This window comes from Cetorhinus maximus, chromosome 12 (assembly GCF_964194155.1).
Source record: "Cetorhinus maximus chromosome 12, sCetMax3.hap1.1, whole genome shotgun sequence".
Lineage (NCBI taxonomy): Eukaryota > Metazoa > Chordata > Chondrichthyes > Lamniformes > Cetorhinidae > Cetorhinus > Cetorhinus maximus.
This window is the reverse complement of record NC_135890.1, coordinates 117,719,193-117,735,325: the sequence shown is the minus strand read 5'-3', so window position 1 is coordinate 117,735,325 and position 16,133 is coordinate 117,719,193. Positions and strand designations below refer to the sequence as shown.

Here is a 16,133-nt window from a genome sequence, read left to right as displayed (position 1 = left end):
AGTGGATTGTCTTATGAGGAAAGGTTTGACAGACTGAGCTTGTTTCCACTGGAGTTTAGATGTGTGAGGGGTGACTTGATTGAAATAGACAAGATCCTGAATGGCCTTGACAAGGCAGACATCGAAAGGATGTTTCCTGTTGTGGGCGAGTCCAGAAAGGGGGCACTGTTTTAAAATCAGGGGGGGATCGCCCTTTTAGGACTGAGATGAGGAGAATTTTTTTCTCAGAGGGTTGTGAGGCTTTGGAATTCTCTGCCTCAGAAGATGGTGGAGGCAGGATCATTGAATATTTTTAAGGCAGAGGTAGATTGATTCCCTTGCCTAACAAGAATCGAAGGTTATTGGGATTAGATGGGAATACGGAAATCGAAACACAAGATCATCAGCCATGATCTTATTGAATGGTGGAGCAGGCTCGAGGGGCCAAATGGTCTATTCCTGTTCCTATTTCTTACGTTAATGGTACACACTGTTGCCACAATGGTGGAGGGAGTGAATGTTAGTGGAAGGGATGTCAATCAGGCAGGCTGCTTTGTCCTGGATGGCCTCAAGCTTCTGGAGTGTTGTTGGAGCTGCACCCATCCAGGCAAGTGGAGAGTATTCCATCACACTCCTGACTTGCGCCTTGGAGATGGTGGACAGGCATTGGAGGGTCAGGAAGTGAGTTACTTACCACAGGATTCCTAGCCACTGACCTGCTCTTGTAGCCACAGCATTTGTATGGCTAGTCCAGTTCAGTTCCTGGTCAATGGCATCCTCCAGGACATTAATAGTGAGGGATTCAGTGATGGTAACGCAATTGAATGTCAAGGGATGTTGGTTAGATTCTCTCTTGTTGGAAATGGTCATTGCCTGGCACTTGTGTGGCGCAAATGTTACTTGCCATTTGTCAGCTCAAGGCTGGATATTGTCCAGAACTTGCTACATTTGGACGTGGGCTGCTTCAGTACGTGGGGAGTCATAAATAGTGCTGAACATTGTGCAATCATCAGCGAAAATCCCCACTTCTAACCTTACGATGGAAGAAAGGTCATTGATGAAGCAGCTGAAGATAGTTGAACCTAGGACACTACCCTGAGCAACTCCTGCAGTGATACCCTGGAACCCAGATGATTAACCTCCAACAGCCACAACCATCTTCCTTTGTGCGAGGTATGACTCCAACCAGCGAAGAGTTCCCCCCACCCGATTCCCATTGACTCCAGTTTTTCTAGGGCTCCTTGATGCCACACTCAGTCAAATGCTGCCTTGATGTCAAGGGTCATCACTCTCACCTCACCACAAGAGTTCAGCTCTTTTGTCCATGTTTGAACAAAGGCTGCAATGAGGTCAGGAGCTGAGTGACCCTGGCAAAACCCAAACTTAGCGTTATTAAGCAGGTTATTGTCATTGATAGCACACCTTCCATTACTTTACTGATGATTGAGAGTAGACTGTTGGGGCAGTAATTGGCTGGGTTGGATTTGTCCTGCTTTTTGTGTACAGGACATACCTGGGCAATTTTCCACATCGCCAGATAGATGCCAGTGTTGTCGCTGTACTGGAACAACTTGGCTAGGAATGCGGCAAGTTCTGTAGCGCAAGTCTTCAGTACTATTGCTGAAATATTGCGAGGGCCCATAGCCTTTGCAGTATCCAGTGCCTTCAGCAGTTTCTTTATATCACGTGGAGTAAATGGAATTGGCTGAAGGCTGGCTCTGCGATGCTGGGGACCTCAGGAGGCTGAGATGATATATCCACCGGGCATATCTGGCTGAAGATGGTTACAAATGCTTCAGCTATGTCTTTTGCACTAATGAGCTGGGGTCCCCCATCATGGAGGATGGGGATATTTGTGAAGCCTCCTCCAGCACGTTGTTTAATTTTCCACCACTACCACGACTGGATGCGGCAGAACTGCGGAGTTTAGACCTGATCCAATGGCTGTGGGATCGCTTAGCTCTGTCTTTCGCATCAGATCCGATTTCCACCAGCAAGGCCTCCTTGTTCCTTAAATCTCCAAAAGTCTCATCGGTTCTGTCTGTTTCTTTTCGGACAGAAAACCAATTTTCATAAGCATCCTGCTTCTCCACAGCAATAGCTACTTTGTTTGTCCACACAGCAGCATCTCCTTTGTCTCACAAAACAGCTGTCTTTTTTCTGTGAATCACTGTGGGCAAGTGTGAAAACTCAATTGATTTCACTAGGTTTCTGATTGTGTTTCACACCCATGGCAACTAAACCACACAGGCCTGTCTCCAAACTAGGATGCTTCTGGAATTCCCAATTTTACCTCTAGTTAAAGGAGATATTTTAAAATATAAGTCTTGTGAAGTCCAATGTTCTTACCAAGGGCATTTAAAAATGTTTTATCACTTCTGTAATGTAGGAAATTAATCTAACTTTCAGATATTAGTGATTAGATCAAAGTCTGCCAACCTTTTCTCAAAGTATTTGAACTATTCTGTTCTCGCCAAGTCTAAACAAGTGCAGGAAAGATTTACATTTATGTCTCCATGATGAAATGCAAATCTGATATTTGCTGATGTGTGAAAATTATATGGGCATTTTTTTTTACTGGGAATCTGTTTCCCTAGCAATTACCTTATTTCACTGGCCAGTAATATTGCAGTGTTTGGTATTAATTACTCGTGTTTTCAGCTGATAAAACACAGGAAGAATTTCAGCTTAGCACTGACTTTGCTGTTTGGGCAAGTCTTGGAAATAAATTGTCATGATCTAAATTTTATTTCTAGCATGTTTCAGGATATTTCTTAAATTTGCCAGTTGAGAGGTGATGACTAAATCTGCAGTGTGTTTAACTGTGGTCCAGAAATTGTCCTTTCAGTTCACTAGCAGGAGGTATTCCAAAAATGAAATCCCTTGGTATTAGCATCCCTTGTTGAGCATGGATACTAGATCAAAGTATTTCAATGCATAATATTGCCAATTCAAAGGGTAATATGGCATGAACATCTGGCAGTACCTGCACGAAATGCAGCAGCTTGGCAGGTGAAATCACAGCTTATTGACCATGAATGACAGGTTTTCTTTGTCTTGTATTCTTTTGAACAATTTTTTCCAAATGTGTTCATCACAAATAATTTCTATTTTATCCAAAGGGCTTGATTCCAAGCCTTATTCCTTCCAAAGAGCTAATATAATTTGCTCAGGAGCTCTGTGAAGCTACTATAATTACACCTGGCTTAGTAAGGTTTAAAATCTATAAATTCCTCATGGTTGTCATCGTGTTGAGCTACATGTTTGGTGGTGGGGGGGTGTAGAATTCACACTAAATATTCACTGACAATGTAATCGTTTGATTTTGTTGTGGACTTGATTTATCTGATGTTGGTTTATCTTAAAAGTAATTTCACTTCAGTAGATTTATCATTGCCCAATGCCCCTTATTGACAGAGGGGTAAGTGGCCCATTCTGAAACCTCAGCTCAACCTAATGATTTTTATCCAGATTTCAGGGTAGCTGACTTACTTGATTTTTTTCCAATTCTTCTGTGGCCAATTCAATAACACTACGCTGAGCGATGCTTGTGAATGCCTTGATATAATAATATACCACTTCTAACTTCTCCATTAATAAGTATGGCAACATAAATATTACAGGGTTGAAAATGTTAATAAAATATAAACTATCAGGGGTCAAAAATTACTTTTTTTTTAGGGATTTTTTGATTTTCTGGGCTACTTTTTCCATTCTCACTAACTGGGATCTTAGTATATGCCAAATAGTTGCATAGCTGTCTCTGACAATTACTGCACCTCAAGTAATTCACAGTATGTGAAACGCTTTGAGGTGTGATAACACATAAATGCAAATCTTTCTTATAAATTAACTGTTCAGTATTAAGTTGTTTAATTGAGTGTTCATTACAATAGCATCGATTCCATTTCTCCCAATACAGAAGCTCCTGAACTTTGGCAGCCTTAAGCTAGAGGCTCCACATTCATTGGCAAGGAATTCATTATCTCAGTGACTTCAAGATTTCCTGGCTCCCAGTTAGCTGAGTATTCCTTAAAACTGTTCTCTTTCTCTCAGCTTCTCAACTTCACAGCTCCACACAAACCCCCCCCCAACCTCTCCTCTCCTACCCCCCTAGCCCCTCTTCTCCTCCTCCCCCACAAAGCCTTTTCTCTTCCCCCCCCACCACCACCCCAAAGCCTCCCCACTCTCTTTTGAACCCGAGGACCAGAGGCCAGCAGGTGTGCATGTGGGGTGGCAAGCCCGAGCCTTCATCATCCGTGTCCGGCCACTAGTGTGCAGGCAGGTGATTCAGTCCACACACTCACTGAACCCGACAAACAGGTAATGTTAAAAGCAAAATACTGCGGATGCTGCAAACCTAAAACATGCCTAACAAATTTGATTGAATTTTTTGAGGAGGTGACCAGGTGTGTAGATGAAGTGCAGTTGATGTAGTTTATATGGATTTCAGCAAAGTCTTTGACAATGTCCCACATGGGAGACTTAAAAAGACAAATGCACATGGGATACAGGGTAATTTGATAAAGTGGATTCAAAATTGGCTTAGTTGTAGAAGACAGAGGGTGATGACAGAAGGCTGCTTTAGTGGCTGGGGGCCAGTGTCCAGTGGTGTACCTCAGGGATCTGTGCTGGGTCCCCTATTATTTGTCATTTCTATAAACGACATAGATGACTATGTGGGGGGCAGGATTTGTAAGTTTGCAGATGACACAAAGATTGGCCGGGTGGTTAACAGTGAAGTTGAGTGTCTTGGGCTACAGAAAGATATAGATGGAATGGTCTAATGGGCAGATAAGTGGCAGATGGAATTCAGCCCTGACAAGTGTGAGGTGATACACTTTGGAAGGAGTAATTTGACAAGGAAGTATTCAATGAATGGCAGGACACTAGGAAGTTCTGAGGAACAAAGGGACCTTGGCATGTGTGTCCATAGATCTCTGAAGGTGGAGGGGCACGTTTGCGGGGTGGTGAAAAAGGCACGTGGGACACTTGCCTTTATCAATCGATGCATAGATTACAAAAGTAAGGGGGTCATGTTGGAGTTGTATAGAACCTTGGTGAGGCCACAGCTGGAGTACTGGGTGCAGTTCTGGTCGCCGCCTTATAGGAAGGATGTGATTGCACTGGAGGGGGTGCAGAGGAGATTCACCAGGATGTTGCCTGGGATGAAACATTTAAGTTATGAAGAGAGGTTGGATAGACTTGGGTTGCTTTCATTGGAGCAGAGAAGACTGAGTGGCGACCTGATCGAGGTGTACAAGATTATGAGGGGCATGGACAGGGTGGATAGGGAGCAGCTGTTTCCCTTAGTTGAAGGGTCAGTCATGAGGGGAAACAAGTTCAAGGTGAGGGACAGGAGGTTTTGGTTGGTGGGAGGGATGAGAGGAAAAACTTTTTTACCCAGAGGGTGGTGACGGTCTGGAATGTGCTGTTTGGGAGGGTGGTGGAGGTGGGTTGCCTCACATCCTTTAAAAAGTACCTGGATGAGCACTTGGCATGTCATAACATTCAAGGCTATGGGCCAAGTGCTGGTAAACGGGATTAGGTAGGTAGGTCAGGTGTTTCTCACGTGTCAGTGGAGGCTCGATGGGCTGAAGGGCCTCTTCTGCACTGAGATTCTGTGAAAACAAAAATTGCTGGAAAAACTCAGCAGGTCTGACAGCATCTGTGGAGAGGAAGACAGAGTTAACATTAACAGGTAATGTTGCCATGTTGCATTGAGTGAGTAAGATGGGCAGCCTCTCCACCCCCACCCCACAGCCTCTGCCCCATCCCTGCAGCCTTGCTCCTCCACTGCCTCGCTTGCTCTCTCGCTGACACGTTGCAACTCATCTTCCCACTGCTCGCTGTTCCTCCAATCACAGGTGGTTTCTCTCCTATGCTTGGCGCTCTTGGGTTCATGAGTGTGCCTATCAGCAGCAAATGTTGGAGAGAAACAGCCTGTGATTGGAGGAGGAACTCCTCACTGATTCTGTCACTTCCATGTATGGGGCAACTTTCCTCTCATTGGTTGCTCCCATGATTGAATTTTCCTGGATGTTTTGGCGGGCTTTCGAGGGTGAATTCGCCCGCTTCCCTTGTTTATTTTGAACCCTGCTACCTATGGGATGGGTTACTTTTAATTTAACCAGGCAGCGTGATCGTGAAATCTCTAGCTGAATGGAAACTTGTAAAAGACCTGCCAAGTGCCTAGCTTCTGGTAAACAAACAGCATGTACCTTAACCATTGCATGCGCATGGCATCGTATTGTTTGCTTGTATAACACCCATGCATAAACATTCTCACGTAATATGGGGTGGCAGCTCCTTAACATTCATTTTGTGAGGTTCTGATTTTTATACTGGAGACCAAGAAATGTCTATAGAGAATGGTCTTCGATAGAAAAGGCCACTTCAACACTCGTTGGAGTTATTGAAAGATTCTGCTCATCTCTTCATACCTTTTCATTCGAACCACCCCTTCCCAAAGCTAACTACTCTATTTGTTTAAGTTTTCTTGATCACTTTTGAAATCTGAGATAAAGAAATTGAGGAAATGCAGCCAGTGCAACCACTTAGAATGCATTACAAAAAGCCCATTGGTGTTCTGTTTAGTTTCTACCAGCACCACTTGGCTCCAGATCACATTACAGCCCTGATCTACATATCGACCTGGGCTGAATTCCAGTTATGGCGAGAGTGTCTGTCCCTGACATCAAAGAAACATTTCATCAGTGCAGCCGCAAGGAGCCCCTCATTAAGTTGAAGCCAATGGTAATGGGGAGGGGGGCACTCTCCAGTGGCTGGCACAAACGCAAGATGATTGTGCTTGCTGGATGCAATCATCCAAGCCACAGCACATGACTGCAAGAGTTCTTCAGGTCACCATCCTAGGCCTAACTATGTTCAGCTGCTTCCTCAATGACTTTCTCTCTACCAGAAGGTCAAAGGTGCAGTAGCTCCTGATGATTGCACAGTGCTCAGCTACTTTTGCAATTCCTCATATAATGAAGCAGGCCAAGCCCTTGTTTTTCAATACTTTAATAAAGCTTCCCCTACATTGTCCTTGCCAAGAAATGCAAACTTACCTGTCTGAGGTGTTTTCTGGGTGGGGGCCAAGGATTACAAGTCCCAGCATGTCCTGGGAGTTTGGGCGCATGCGTGGAGCAGGACAGGCCACACACGTTCAGTTCTGGGTACTTCAGGGGCTGTTTCAGAGATCACCAGGGTGCCTCTGTGGCAGGAAAACAGTCAATGGACCCATTATGGAATCATAAAAAGGAGGAATCCAGAGACAGAGGAGAGAGGAACCAGAAAGCGGGGAGCAGGGAGCAGGGGTGGGGGATCCAGAGAAAAAGAGGAACCATGGGGGAGAACGCAGACAGGGTGGACCCAGAGAGAGACCCACCAAGGAAGGAACCACCGAGAAGAAGAGACCATCGGGGAGAGAAACCACTGGGAGAGGAGCAAAGGAAGAGACTCCAAGCGTGGAAAGAGATGCTGTGTGCCGGCTCCTCAGATGGGACTCAGAAAAGCCCTGGAGAGCTGAAAAGGAAGAAGGTATTTGACTGAGCTGAGGGCTGTTGAGGCAAAAGGTAACCCCTTGGAGCAGTGGAATTCTATTCGGCATGGCTGAAGAGCTGGAGTTGTGTCTGTGTGGCAGTGCTGCCTTAGGAAGTGAGTAAAACACCATCTCAGGAGGAGAAGAGATTAAACCATCAGGAGGGGAGCAGTCATTGAGGCAGTCCGAGTCAGAGTGGCTTCCGAGGGAATTCGGAGGCCAGACCTTTAAAAGTAAAGGTTTGAAATACCTCATGAGAGGGACAGTTTTTTTGTTTAAAAACGGCATTGCGTAACTCACAATGGACAGTTATGTCTGGTAGGTTGCTGAGAAATCCGTGGAATCGGTCTTGCTCTCACTGACCATTTATTGTGCAGTGTGGTATGTTCACCCACAGTTTGCCTGTTCATTCCTATTTACCTCATGTTAATTCTAAATATTAGAGTATAAGATAGATATCGTAAATTGTTTTACTTTTTTGACTTTGTATAGTAAAGGTTATTTTGGTTTGTTTAAAGCCATGGAGCTTTGTGGCTTTATTCGCTTCCTTAACTACCTGGGATTTCAAAATTTGTCTCCTTTAATCAAAAGGTTATTGGTCTCTAACCAGATCGTACCAAAATTTGAGGGTCTGGTTCAAGATCATTCATCCTTCAAAACACTCCCAGGGCAGGTCCATCACAGGGATAGGCAACAGGCCTGAATTGGAGGATCCAAGACATCTTGAAGGCTTGTAGGGCTAGAGAAACTTAAGTAACAAGAAAGATGGAGATCCCAGCATTGCCCAATGGCAACCCTGCTCAGGCCACCGATGATGCAGAACGAGAAGGTGGTTGCCTCGATTTGCTGAAGCTGCAGGTGCTACACAGGGTTTGCTGAGCATGGCAGATGATTATAAACAACGGAACATAAGCTCATGCACATGCACAGTGACTGCCACGACCCACTAAGCACAAGCGTCATTGGTCGGTCTGTCTCGAACCTTTGTTATTCGAGTGGGGTTGCTTGCTCTGGGTCCTGGTCACCACCTGTTAATACCAACCTCTGGGAGGAGAGGGGTGTTGGTAGTGGAAGGTACAGTGACCAGCCCCCTCCTTTTCCTCAAACACAGATTCTCACAGGCGACCCTGCACAGATATCTATTTCCTACCCCCAGCAAACACCCTCCCCACACAAAGACACCTCACCTCTTGGCTCATTCTTCTCACACCCGCACCAAGCTGGCAGCTGGTCGTGCAGCAGTGCACCTTCACGTCTCTCTAACTGATTCTGGAGGCGATGGGAGTGGGGTGGGTCAGAGGCCTTGCTCTGCTGTTGACTATTACTCTTTCAGGTACAACGGCACCACCACCACCACTATTTTTATATTGCATGCGCAGCTTGGAAGATGCCAAAGAGGTTTCAGTTGCACTTAATGTAGTGTCACAGGCACCATTCCAGTTAAGTTTCTAAGTGAGAATTTTAACCCCTGCTGTTCCATCATCAGCTGATGCAGTCAATTTTAATGATGGTAGCTGAGCAATACATGTTGGCCAGGAGTCAGGGAGAACATCCACACTCTTACTTTGAAAAATGACACAGGATACTCTACATCCACTCAAGAGGACAGACAGGGTCTTGATTTAACATCCAATTCAAAAGTCAACCCTTCTAACAGTGCACTGAAGTGCCAGTTTAAGAAGTGGGGTATGAACCAACAACCTATTGGCTCTAGTGAAAGTACTACCTCCGGGACAAGGCTGACAGCACTGTCGTCACTACACAACTGTACTTCCTGTAACTTTTCTGTTGCACTTCTCATATATGTTTTATAAACAGAGGCATAGTGTATAAAAGCAAGTTATGCTTAACTTATAGAAATCACTAGTTAGGCCCCAGCTGGAGTACTGCATCTAATTCAGGGCACCACTCTTTCAGGAGGATGAGAAGGCTTTGGAGAAGGTGCACAAGAGATTTAGTAGAATTACAGTAAAGTCCTGCCTTTTGGGACTTGTTTGCATTTTCACTTACTCGTGCTTTGTACTTTCTATACTGCATCATCCTTCGCAAGAGAAATATTCGCTTATCTGCATTTTCTTCTCCCTCTCTCCCCGGGGAGATGAAAGTCATGGTGACTGGAATGGTTGTAGTTTAAGTGCAGCCCAAAGGAAGGGATTAATCCAGAAATGTCAGAATCTCTGCAATGGTTCTTTGACGAGTGCATCCTTTGAGCACAGCTCGAATGTGGGATTGGTTAATTTACCCTAAGAAAACAGTTTCATCATTAATTAATTTTGCAAAATATCTTTGAAAGCAGAGGCTTTCCTCTGGCAAATTTAACACTGTTATACGTGACCTCTGGAGTACTGAAATATCAGGAAGGAGCTCTGGTGGATTGGAATGCTATGCTAAAATGGAGAACATGGCAAGTAATTGTTGGGGTCAGTTACAGAATACACTTACTGATATCTTTGAGAGTTTATTTAGAGAGTAATTGAACTGTACAGCCTAGGATGATCTATGGATCTGTATGGGGATAGCTGATCTCAACTCAGGCAATGATGAGTTGGCACAATTGGCCTTAGAAATCAGCTTTCCTGCTCCAAACTCATATCCAGTAATCATGGTGGAAGTGCACATGAGAAGATATAGTGAGAACAATTTGCTGTAGAATAACTGCTGAAACCAGTGCTGTCCTCACATGGCTGGAGCATATCTAATTGAGCCCATTCAAAAAGCATGTTCCTCGTTCACGATTTTGCCCTTTGCGAGGTTTCGCGGTGTTAGGGGGAATTAAATTTATTGAAAGAAGAATATAATAAGAACTCATTGGAAATACTTAATCTCCAGGCAGACATGGCTGCTAAGCATATCAGCAGTTGAAGATTGCCAGATGAACCTTGCACAGCCTTGAGAGTCAGTGTGGAGACAAAAAGCAAGACATTGACAGATAGGGAAGGAGCAGATGGTCTTAGCTTAGACATGGGAAGATGAACAATGGACAAAGAAGGGGCTTTGATGAAGCACAAGTAGTCTCAAGTTGCAAGAATCAAGGTCCATGCATACATGCCTTATTTCTGATTGGATAGTATAATTATGTATGCATGATTTAGAATAATTGGATAGCAAAATCACATGTTAATGTACTCAATAGGATAGAGATAGTATGGAGCCGGTGTGTCAGTTACCGATTGGATGTATTCAAATGTATTATGATAAGAAAATAGTACAAAAATAATGGAATGTAATCGATCAGGGAGCTGGGTCTTCATTCTTAGGAATGATTGCGGCTCCCTTGCACATGCTTGAATAAAGCTGATTAAAAGGAAGCCCGAGTCTCATGTGGTGGTTGCAGGATCAGAGAGTGTAACATCTCCTCTTCAGCGGGAACATAACCTCCGTGAATGACGGAACATTGCTCTATACCAGGGATGAGGGACTTCAGTTATGTGGAGAGACTGGAGAAGCTGCAATTGTCCTCCTTTTGGTAGAGAAAGTTAAAGGGAGATTTAGTAAAGGTATTCAAAATTGTGAAAGGTACTGATAGAATAAATGATGAGAAACAGAAGAGTCAGTAACCAGAGGTCAAATATTTAAAGGTGATTGACAGAAGAATTAAAAGTGACATAAGGAAACTTTTTTTTTTTCCATAAACACCAGATGGGCCACCCATTCTACATCCAGGAAATAAAGGGATGTAATTTAAAAATAATACATTAAAAATCAGATCAAACAAATGCTTTTATTAAGTAATAAGCTGAGATATTTGCCCTATGGGCATATGGATCAACAGATTTAATTTAACATTTAACTAAATTATCTTCTTTAGATAATTATTTTATTGCTGAAGAGGCATGCTGTCGAAGTTTTTTGGCTCACACTCATCAGGACAGATTCGCAAGAATACCAACTGTAAAGGGATCAACAATTTATACTACATGAGCTGAGAGTGCTGATTGGTTGGCAAGTGGACTCTGATTGGTAGAGGCATTGCCATGGAGAATACACCAGGGAACAGTTAACTGCAAAGCTTTTCTTTAAATTCAAACCAGGCAGGTCGACTCTGATTGGTCAAGGCATTGCCTTGGGAAATTACTGGATAGTTCCCCCAAGCTTTTGTTCAGTTGAAAAAGGCACTGTGTGGAAAAGCTCCTTCTGTCTGTAAATTCATGCACCGGGCCCTGTCCTTTGCAGAAGGAGGAACAAATCCATCTGTGTTGCAGTCTGCATTTTCAATGTTGGTTGAAACATTAAATATCTCATGATAGACCACATTGGAATTTATTCTTTTTTGAGCCAAAAGAGAGAGTTTTTGGCGATCCTATTCAGCTGTTACATTTTCTTGTGTTTTTCAAGAAGTTTGATTTTATTGTTCCCAATAAGGAAAACATTCAGTGGGTCAGGTGGCTCACTTAAGGATAAGCAATTGTACTTGACCATTTACACAACACATTGAGTGTGGTACTTTTTTCCACTTTGTTGAACCACAATATTCACATTTCTCTGATCTACTGCCAATATCAAATTCTGGGTCTGGCTCAATTATGCTGAGAATCATAGATGAAAACTTCCTTAAATAATCTTGGTCTCTTATTCATAGCATTGGTTCTTCTTGCATTCTGTTATTCTCTGTCAAATTCTTGTCTTCTTGCTCTAGTCTCTTTATCTTCACTTCCTCTAATTGTTGCCTGTCGCTTTCTGTCAACTCATTGGTCCAGCCTCTTCATCTTCCCTGGCTCCAAATGCCATCTGTCGCTTTCTCTTACTAAGTAATAATCTGCAGTGTCTTAGAAGATAACTTAATTTGAATGAAACAAATGAAATGTTAAAAGAAGTTGGGGATTTAGGAAACAAATTTGTCACATCCTTTCTTGAAATTTATGGTTAAGGTTATTTAAAACATATCTGAGTTACGGTGTCAACAGGGACACAGTGTAGGCAGGGCCATGGGATCCCCTGCCAGGAGGCCAAAGCCCTCAAGTGCAGGAGTGGTTAGATGTCAAATCCCCTATGACATGCCCTTTGGTCCAAGGTATAATCCCATGATGTTTGGTTGAGATTGGCCCAAGGAGTTTGCATTTATATAAAAAAGCTAACAAATTGTAATGATCTGGATTGCACTCCCTGAAAAGGGTGGTAGAAGCAAAATCAATAGTAACATTCAAATAAACAGAATAAATGCTAAGGGAAAAAATACACAGGTTGTGGTGAAGGAGCAGGGAAATGGGATTAATTTGACAGCACAACCAAAGTGCTGGCATAGGCATGATGATTTGAATGGTCTCCTTCTGTGCTGCATCCTCTTGTGATTCCATGAACAATAAATTTGTCTAGGTCTCAAATTTTGTTTGATAAAGCTCCGAATAAGCACCTTGGAATGTTTCACCATGTTAAAGGCAGTGTATAAAAAGTTCTAGTTGTCATCTAATATTGTCATGGTGAAGTCAAAATTTCATCCAGTTCCTCCCCAGACACTTGCTCAGGCTGTACCACACCATGCGAAACTTCACAGTTCTCTTGGATTCTGAGTTGAGCTTCAACTTCACATCTTACCCAACACTAAGAGTAGTTACTCTGGCCACAGTGCCTGTCTCTACTTCATTGCCATTGAAACTCTTACTTATGCTTTTGTTAGAATAACATTTATTTTCCCAAGCTTCAAAACGGAGCCTGCTCATTCATCAATCCTATACTCAGTAATCCAAAACGTCAAATTTAAAATCCTGTACTTCTACTTTGCACTGCAGGAGAAGCTTCATCACATGGACTGCAGTAGTTCAAGATGGCTGCTCATCATCACAATCTCTCGAGAGCAAATGGGATGGGCAGTAAATGCCAGTCTTGCCAGCGATGTTAATGTCACATGAATGAATAAAAAAGCTTACAAGGACTGAAACAAAACCTTTCATCCTCATGTGGATCACAATATGACTTCGCAAGGTTGTTGCATTATACTGCTCACAAGATTTACAAGAAACTGTTACAGTTCTAGAAAGTAATATGCAAGGTAATTACCCACAGCTTTTCTAAATTTTTGTTTAAATTATTTACAGAAATATATAAATAAAATTTTAAAAATCTGTTCTGACCAGAACATGTGATATAAACATGCATTTCCTCAATCATAAATCAGTCACTTCAACCTAACATCAAATTAATTGCACCACTAGAATTGCATTTAGAGGAATTACTAATGTCATACTGCTAACTTCAGCCAGACAAAAACGATTGTATCTGATTATAATATTTTTATTTGTGCAGAAAATGTGTATGGTTGGCACAAATTGCTCATTCCTAATTGTTCTCGAGAAGTGGTGGTGAGCTGCCTTCTTGAACTGCAACAGTCAGTATGGTGTAGGCACTTCCACAATGTTGTTAGGTAGGAATTCCAGGACCCAGTGACAATGAAGGCATGGCGATATATACCTCAAACAGGATGGCGTGCGAATCGTTTCCCTTGCTTGCTACCCTTGCCCTTCTATGGAGTTCGCAGGATTGTAAGGTCTTGTATATTAGATCATAAGACATAGGAGCAGAAATTAGGCCATTCGGCCCATCGAGTCTGCTCCGCCATTCAATCATGGCTGATAAGTTTCTCAAACCCATTCTCCCGCCTTCTCACCGTAACCTTTGATTCCCTTACCAGTCAAGAACCTATCTATCTTGGTCTTAAATGCGCTCAATGACCTGGCCTCCACAGCCTTCTGTGGCAATGAATTTCATAGATTCACCACTCTCTGGCTGAAGAAGTTTCTCCTCATCTCTGTTCTAAAAGGTCTTCCCTTTACTCTGAGGCTGTGCCCTCGGGTCCCAGTCTCTCCTGCTAATGGAAACATCTTCCCCACATCCACTCTTATCCAGGTCTTTCAGCATTCTGTAAGTTTCAATCAGATCCCCCCTCATCCTTCTAAACTCCATCGAGTATAGACCCAGAGTTCGCAAACGTTCCTCATATGTTAAGCTTTTCATTCCTGGGATCATTCTCGTGAACCTCCTCTGGACCCTCTCCAGGGCCAGAACATCCTTCCTGAAATTCTTCGATATTGCATTTTTATCACAAATTGCTTGTTGTTTTAAGAGACATATTAACACAAGTTATTACTAATGAAATTAGACGATTATGTCATCCAATTACCAACTGCATCCAAATATAATGTTATTAGAAGCTTATGTAAAAAATAAACCAACAGAAAAGCAGCATCAAAAATCACATTGCAAGTTAATTGTACACTATTGCAACACAATTTTTTTTCCAACATCTCATCTGGCAAACACAGACAACCTATCCAAAAACTGAAATGGCATTTCTTTAAATAGCTTGCTATTATTAGTATGATCAGGCCAGGAAATACAAATAAAATATTTTGATGCCTCAGGACTGATACAAGCTGTGCCTGGAATTACCGGAATATCTCTTGTTAGGAAGTTAATTGCTCCGTTCTATATTAAATTAAAATTGATAGAAAACTTTCCGGACTGCTATGAATGCTGGGATAGTGCATCCTCCATAGCTGTATTTTGCTCTCCAAGCAGAGTAAACAAAGAGAAACAAACAAACATTCAAGCAAATGCAACAGAGCAAGATTTTTTTTTTGAACAAGTGAGTAGAATCCACGCTTGGCGTTTCAACACAAATACGGGTAACATTGGCAAACTGCTCCTATCACGTGTCCATATTTCTCTCATCAGAAGCATAGCCAGGTTTGTCTAACAGAAGTGCTACCGAACACTTAAATAAAAGCAAAAAAAAACTGCGGATGCTGGAAATCCAAAACAAAAATAAAAATACCTGGGAAAAACTCAGCTACCGAACACTTGTCTGACCAGCAGCTGTCATCTTTCACAAGAGTGAAGCGTAAGCAGTTAAAAAAAAACACGGGAAGTTATTTTTAAGGTAACTTTTCAGTTCATCAAACCTGCTCTTGAAAACTACATTTTAACATAACGCGGGAAGAACACTCCCGCTGCTTAATTTTATGTAAACGTGAAGGGGGCTGTCAAAATGGGTGAGGGGGAGGAGGAGGAAGAAGAGTGGGATGGGTAGTTTTGCTGGGCCCAACGAGGAGGAGGAGGAATGGGATGGGATGGGTAGTTTTGCTGGGCCCAACAAGGAGGAGGAGGAATGGGATGGGATGGGTAGTTTTGCTGGGCCCAACGAGGAGGAGGAGGAATGGGATGGGATGGGTAGTTTTGCTGGGCCCAACGAGGATAGATTCACAACCTGCCAGATATCAAGGCAATTTTAGCCCAACCCAAATCACAAAGTGGGAAGTTCATAATGACAAGATATTGATCACTGATGATTAATGGCGATAAGACAATATTAAAAAAAAATACTCACCGTTATCTTGAAGTCTGAGAACACTTGTCTGATCAACTTGTCCATAAATCCCGCTGCTAATTCCCTTCGCCCTGCAGTCCTTCCAATAACGATCAATCCTATTGGCGCAGAGCATTTCCCTGACGGTCAAACACCGCACCTTCCGCTGACAATATTTATCCATCCCCTTTTTCTATTGGTTAATACCTACGTCGATCAAACTAAACGCCACATTTGGATTGGTTAATTCCTTAAGGGGCGGAAGCGAATTGAGGATCCTGCCGATTATGGGATGTGATTGGCGAAGAAACA

The 16,133-nt window shown here is 42.9% G+C and overlaps 1 protein-coding gene across 2 annotated transcripts in view; it reads right to left on the bottom strand.

The window, feature by feature from the left end:
* tango2 (transport and golgi organization 2 homolog (Drosophila)) overlaps positions 1 to 15,973 on the bottom strand; it is a 197,121-nt gene extending 181,148 nt beyond the window's left edge. Inside the window, exon 1 of one of the 2 annotated variants that reach the window (XM_078554499.1) lies at positions 15,843 to 15,973. The gene's annotated coding sequence lies outside the window, so the exon portion shown is untranslated. The remainder of the gene's footprint in view (positions 1 to 15,842) is intronic. The other variant, XM_078554502.1, reaches the window with a different exon arrangement.
* Between the last annotated feature and the right edge of the window lie 160 nt (positions 15,974 to 16,133).